This window comes from Peromyscus maniculatus, chromosome 1, assembly GCF_049852395.1.
Source record: "Peromyscus maniculatus bairdii isolate BWxNUB_F1_BW_parent chromosome 1, HU_Pman_BW_mat_3.1, whole genome shotgun sequence".
Lineage (NCBI taxonomy): Eukaryota > Metazoa > Chordata > Mammalia > Rodentia > Cricetidae > Peromyscus > Peromyscus maniculatus.
In genome coordinates this window covers 173,033,422-173,040,113 of record NC_134852.1, presented here as the reverse complement: position 1 = coordinate 173,040,113, position 6,692 = coordinate 173,033,422, and the positions used below count along the sequence as shown (strand labels likewise).

General features: G+C 42.1%; 1 long non-coding RNA gene across 1 annotated transcript; it reads right to left on the bottom strand.

Moving 5' to 3' along the window:
* Positions 1-2,088: 2,088 nt before the first annotated feature.
* LOC121822829 (uncharacterized) lies at positions 2,089-4,586 on the bottom strand. The gene is made up of 2 exons (XR_006064092.2): positions 2,429-4,586; positions 2,089-2,341 (listed from the first exon to the last, which is right to left on the bottom strand). It is a non-coding gene; the product is annotated as an uncharacterized LOC121822829 (long non-coding RNA).
* Positions 4,587-6,692: the final 2,106 nt, after the last annotated feature.

The window sequence follows — 6,692 nt, the reverse complement described above, 5'->3', positions numbered from 1 at the left end:
AAGTCTTGGAGGGTTGTCAGAGAAAATTTATAAATTATGTTAAAATTTGAGTGCATTTGAATTGTCTCTCAGATTAAGAAGGAAGTTTCCAGGTAAAAAATGGGCCTTCAAATGTAAGATTTGCAAGCAGGAAGTAAAATATAAATGAAGTCAGGATGTTGAATAGCATGATTTTGGAAAAGAATAGTGAGAGCTTGGGGAGGAACAGAACTTGAATACCATGAGGATGGGATGGGTGAAAATGAGGGAATGCTAGATAGAGATGGGATTCTGAAATATCTTACAGGTCAGAAGAATGCTGCCTTATTCAGAGATCAGGGAGACACACGATGGCTATACCACCACTAGCTTCATATTTTTTAATGTTCCTTTGGATTGTCATAGGATACATGGAGGAATGGGTGAGAACACACTCCAAGGGACCAAGAAATAACATAAGGATCATGGATTTCATAAGTTGTATATTTTCTCCCTTTTTTTCTTTAAAGTAGTTCGAGGGTCATTGAGGAAGAGAAGAGGAAAAATGATGAGGGAAAAGAGTAGCTAATGTCTTCAGCAACCCATGATGAGAGGAATGTCAGAGGCAAGACAAGTCAGAGGAAGGGAGGGAGATATGGGACTCCAATCAAAAGGATTGCAGTTAGAATATGTAATGTCCTCAACAAGCATATTTCATTGGAATGCTTGTAGTGGTGCAATCTGGGGAGGTTCTAGGAACTTCAGAGGTGGAACTGAGTTAAAGGAAGTAGATCACTGGTGGTGGGTCCTTGGCCATATATTATCCTGGGATTTTCATTCCCCCACTCTCCTTCCTTTCCTCCCTCCTAATCATTCACATTTTGAACTGAGCTGCTCCAGTAAGTTTTTCTACCAAGCTTTCCCTTTCATGGTGGGTGAGTCCTCTGAAGCAGTGAACTGAAATGCTCACTGTTGTTTCGGTTAGGTATTTCATCATAGCGATGAAAAATGAAACTAATACAGAGATCAGGTTCTGCCTTTAAGATGCTAGTGGACCATCCGGTGCATGTAGTACTTTTTGGCTATTTCCTAGGTGATCACACCAGACCTCGTGATAAGACTAATGATATGCGTCAGTTATGGGTAAAAAAGAAATTCCAAGGTACACAAAGAAAACTTCTATTTTGGCATCTAGAAAACAACCTATCTCGACCAGTGCTATGTCGTTGTTGTTTGATGGGATCAGCTAAATTCCTCCCCTGTCATTCCCTAATTATGACGACCAAGGGAAAACATTAAGATGTGTTCATAAAATTATTGACTACAATCTGGCTCTAATGATAATAGCTCAGAATCATGAAAGAGCAATATTTTAGCCTAAGAGAAAACAAACTTTATCCTGAACACATGTGTTCTTTTGCTTCTCTCATCTGATGTTGCTTGATTTGTATTTTTCCACTTTGAACAGTGGATTCTGCCAAGTGTTTTAAAAAGCCTTTCTCCTTTAGGGGAGGAGAGAAATAGTTTTTCCTCTCCCTTTTGTGTGATAGTTGAGAAGTGAAGATTTAATTGGTGGGAAAAATACATACACTACAAACCTCAGAATGTTCCCACTGCTCTTAATATTTGATGTGCCTGACAGACGGCCTTAGAAAACAGGGAAATGGGATGGGTGGTACCGGAAAAAACATCCAACACAAAACCACACAGTCATTGAAAAGATTCACATGGGCCTAGACATTTAGGGGAACGTTTCCACGGGGCATGGATTCTACAGTGAAAGGCCTCCTCTCCCTTAAACACATGCTCCAGGCTCACTCCAGTCAGCAGAATGGAAAGTGCATGCAGCAGGGATCAGGCAGCTGGCAGTGACTGCAGATCCTGCTACTTTGTGGGATTGGGCAAGATGTCCCTCTGTGCGCCTCAGCATCTTCGTTTGCAGAAATGAGTGGTTGCATCTGATACTTCTGGTTTTAGCCAGCACCAAACACAATATGTTTAAAAATAACTACTGGGTCAGCTTCGTTCACATGTGTTTTTACATTCAGTATAAATTGGATTAAAATAAAAAAAACTTTGCTCATGAGAAAACTTAAAAATAAAGAAATTTACTGAGTGTCAGGCACCCAGTGAGGATGTTAGAGCCAAGACTTTATTTTGAACACTTTCTGTCATTTGGGTAGAAGAACACAAAGTATAGATGCATCTGAAATATAAAACACTGCTTATATGTTCTTATGCAGGCAGAAGCAGAAGGGGAGCAAGACTGTAAAGAATGAAACTGAGTCTTTAGGACCTGATTTCTTAGTACTTAGATGAAGCAGTCATTATCTTCAAAGTGACCATGAAGAGGTTACAGCCCAGACTCAGGCCTGTTCTCGTCCTGTGAAGAATGAAGAAGCATCATTTGGAAGCTGAGCCAAAAGAACAAAACACTGACTCTGTCATGCAAGGACTCTATCATGCTCACCAATGATAAGACAGGAAAATGTTGATCTTTTTTCTCGTTTTATAGCCTGAGTAGCTCTGAGAGCCAGTATTTGTTCTTTGCAGGTTCATGCATATATGAAATTATTTCATGAGTGGATGATGGACCTGTTAGGAGAATAAGTCAAGGGAGTTTGACTCACTCTAGAAGTGAGGTCTTCAAAGGGACCCTGGAGCAACATGTGGCTTTGCCCCTATCTATCCTTCAAAAAGCCCTGGGGAGTTGAATGTCTAAGGGTCAGGGACAAGTAATGTGGTGAGGTCAATGGAAGGGGAAGGGAGAGCTCAGATCCTCGGGTAGGGTTGGAGATGGCAGATGGATGACAAATGTTCAAAGAGCAGTGCCCTGGAGAAAGGGGACCCGAAGCAACAATGATGGCATACGAGACCAGGAGGAACAAGAAAGGGAAAAGCCCACAGTTGAACATGCTGGAGCCTCTCAACCTGGGCTACCTAGAAGCACATTTTATGCACAGCGTTACCCCCCCCCCCAACTTCGCTTCTCCTTGTGCATCCTAAGCCACAGGTGCGGTTGTAAAACTGCCTCCTGCTACTTCTATCCAGCCCATTGCTGTTGTGTTAGTCCAAGGCAGCTTTCCCTCTCTCCCTGAGTAGCTGCTGCAGGCTCCTTCCCGAGTTCCCAGCACTATGTGCCCAGGGATTTTCATGTCTTGATGCACTCCGTGTAGAACAGCCAGGGAGATGTTTCTCACATGCCAATCTGATCGTGTTCTACCTCCTTTTAAGTCTCTGTTGTTGTTCCTAATGTGAAAATCAAGCTGTCTGGTTTTGGGCAAAAGTCCCATTGTGGTTTCTGTTCTTGGCTTCTGCCACAAGCCTTACTCCACTCTCACACAGGTGATGTCCAGGCTATTTTAGATCCCAAGTCTTTGCTGCCCTTTTCTTCTCTATTGTGAGATCATCTTCCCTTCCTCTTGGTGACTCCTCTGTAATCTTTATCCTACTGGAAAACATCCACGTGTCTTTTAGATTTCAGAGGTATTTTCCACACTCCTCATTGAAGTGTTTAGTCATCAATATGATCCCCCAGCGTGTGGTGTTTAGTCCACAATAGGGCATCACACCTTGTAGTAGCCTAGTACCTGCATTCTCTCTGTCTCAAGAATCATTGTAACATCCTTTCCTAGGATGGGTTAGATACTTGATATTCAACACAAATGACCTCTTTCATCCCCTTCTAAGGAAAGGAATACACACTCTGTTCATCGGCTTCCAGTTACTGTGACAAAAATGGCTGCCGGAATCTGGTTGCACTGTGACAAAATGTCTGCTGGAATCTGGTTGCACTGTGACCAAATGGCTGCTGGAATCTGGTTGCACTGTGACCAAATGGCTGCTGGAATCTGGTTGCACTGTGACCAAATGGCTGCTGGAATCTGGTTGCACTGTGACCAAATGGCTGCTGGAGTCCAGTTGGAAGGAAGAAAGGTTGATTTTGATTACAGTGGGGTATTTCAGTCCTTGGTCACTTTTCAGTCCTTGTGGTTTTGGGTCTGTGTTGGCACAGTTGGTCATGGTGGGGACATACGGCAGAAGAAACTTTATTGTTTGGAAGTAAGGGCTAAAAAAACCATGAATGGCCAGGGTTCTGATATTCTCCTCAAGGGCACACCACAGAGAGTTAACTTCCTTCCACCAGGCTCCTCCTTCCAAAGGTTTCACATCCCTGTAGCACCCCAGTCTGGGCTTGGAGTTTTCATCACACTGGGCTTTGGGGGCCATTCAAGATCCAAACAGGAGTAAGCACGACCCACAAGCAATCTCCAGCGAAAAGCAGCTAAGAGCCGCACTGTTGTGTTGTCTGCGGCAAACACGGCACCTCGGCAGTCTTCGTTCAGTTCACCTGACTTCAGCTGAAAGGCCAAGAAGCAATATTTATTCCTTCCTTTAGGCCTTATCCCGTGACCCTGGAAAATGCTTATAATGTTACAGGAAACCCCAGCCCCTGATTACTTCACAGATTCAGTTTATGTTTAGACCAAATCTCCATGTCTGTGGCAAGGCAATATTTAAATTGGTGTGGAAGACTTGTAAGTAAGTACAAGTATGGGAAGGGAAGAAGAGAGTATGTGGCTTCTACTGAGTATTTGTGTGCCTGGTACCCATGGAGAAGTGTCACATCTCCTGGGATGGAGTTAGGGATGATTGTGAGTCACCAACATGTGGCTGCTGGGAGCCAAGCTGGGGTCTTCTGGAACAGTGGTGTTCTTAGCAACTGATTCATCTCTACAGGCCCTATCCCACCTCTTCTTAAGCCGTACATTATCATTGCCCTCCCAACAGCTCTAACTTCTTTCCCCATGGAGAAAATGTCCCCTGACAAAGGAAAGGTAGCGGCGCTACTCTAAGATCATTTTGACCTTCTAGCTTTGCTAAATTCTCTACTTTCCAACTGGAATGGAAACTGAATGGGAATCCAGTGTTTTCTGTGGATTGAAAAATAATAAGTCAATAAACAAATTAACAGGAGAATTGCTTTTGGCACCCTGTCAGTGTTTCCTTTATTTAAAAACTGTGCATTGAGAACTGCATTAGGCATTTCTACCACAAGTAGGGACAGAACATAGGACTTCTTGAAGACGCTCTCACAATCATGAAATAATGGATGACAAACTTTAGTATTCTTGACTATACACTTACATATTTTAGATCTCAAAAAATTGTGTTCATTTGCTTATATTTCATTTTTATGCAATCCCATTCGTATCAATGGAGTCTAAAATGGCTTCCAGCTTTCTGATCCAGTATTGAGGACCATGTATTTGCACAGTTGATATCAGGACTTTCACTTCACAAGTACCCCAGTCCACAGATGTCCGTATATTAAATCCACAGTTGCTCATATTATAGTGTGATATTTACACACAATCTATATGTAATATTCTGCTATATGGTTCTAATCACCTCTAGATTATTTATAGTACTGAATACAATGAAAACGCTATAAAATTTTCCTATACTGTATTGTTTAGGTATGACAATGAGCAAAAATATGTACATGCTTAGTTGATGTATTTTTCCTCAAAATATTTTTATCCCGTGTTCATTGAATGTTTAGAGTTGTGACAACCACAAATCTTACTTATTTACTCATTGTATTTCCTCCTACTTCCTTAAAATACATGTAGAGATGCACAAAATTAAATAAACCTGTAAAGAAAAAGGAAATGTGGGTTTGGGGGACATCATCGGCCAATTAGAGAGAAACTACTTTAGGAAGTGAAAGATGAATTGAATAGCAGGGTATAGAACTACCAGACACAGGAAGACAATCCAAGAGAAACGAATTGGCAACCTGATAGAAAATAGATATAAATTGAGAAATATATAAGAAAACTGAAAAATAGATAATTAAATTAAATAAACAGCTTATATTTAGTATAACAAGAAAGAATTGGGAGATAACCAAACCAGTAAAAAGAAAATGGTACAATGAAGAAAAGCTGGACTCTGAATATGTGTGTTGGGTATGTTTGTATGTGTGTATTTTGGTTTGTGTGCATACATATGTGTGTATTAGTGTGTACACATATTGGGGTGTGTGTGGGGTGTGTGTGGGGTGTGTGTGTGTGTGTGTGTGTGTGTGTGTGTGTGTGTGTGTATGCTTAATGGTCAGATGAATGTACTGTTCTTTAAACAAGCATTGAAAGTCACAGAAAACACAGAACAAAGCCCCAGAAACTACAGACAGCTGCGGAGAACATGGAGGGCTGACCATGGAGGGAGGGAGCTCACTTAGGCTCCTGCAGAGGAACGGAGCAGCTCAGAGAGCTCTGCCATTTTGTCTTGCTAAGATAAGAAACAGTGGCACATTCTTTGAATGTCATTATCTGAAGAAGGCTTTAATATGGCCAAGGCGCTTCAGGTTGAGTGTTGTAAGAATCACTTGATAGCTGGAATCCAGGGGTTAAGTCCTGAGATAGGATGAAGAGAGAGAGTTTATAATCAGGTGGTTGTGTTGAGAGGAGGGTAGGAGTAAAAGTCACAAATGTGATGAATTGTTGGAACTTGGCCAGCCTTGTGACCACATTCCTTTTGACAAAATGCAGGATGTGAGCAGATCGCACAGGAATACAGTGCCCCCTGCCCCTTGTCCCTTAGCTCTTTGTACACACAGAAACGGCAGCCTGTGTTGCGTCATTGTGGAACTGGGGCTTGGCTACTTGTTATCTTCCAAGAACACACCTGTCCTCTCTCCCCCTGGCCCTTTGATGACACCGAGGGGT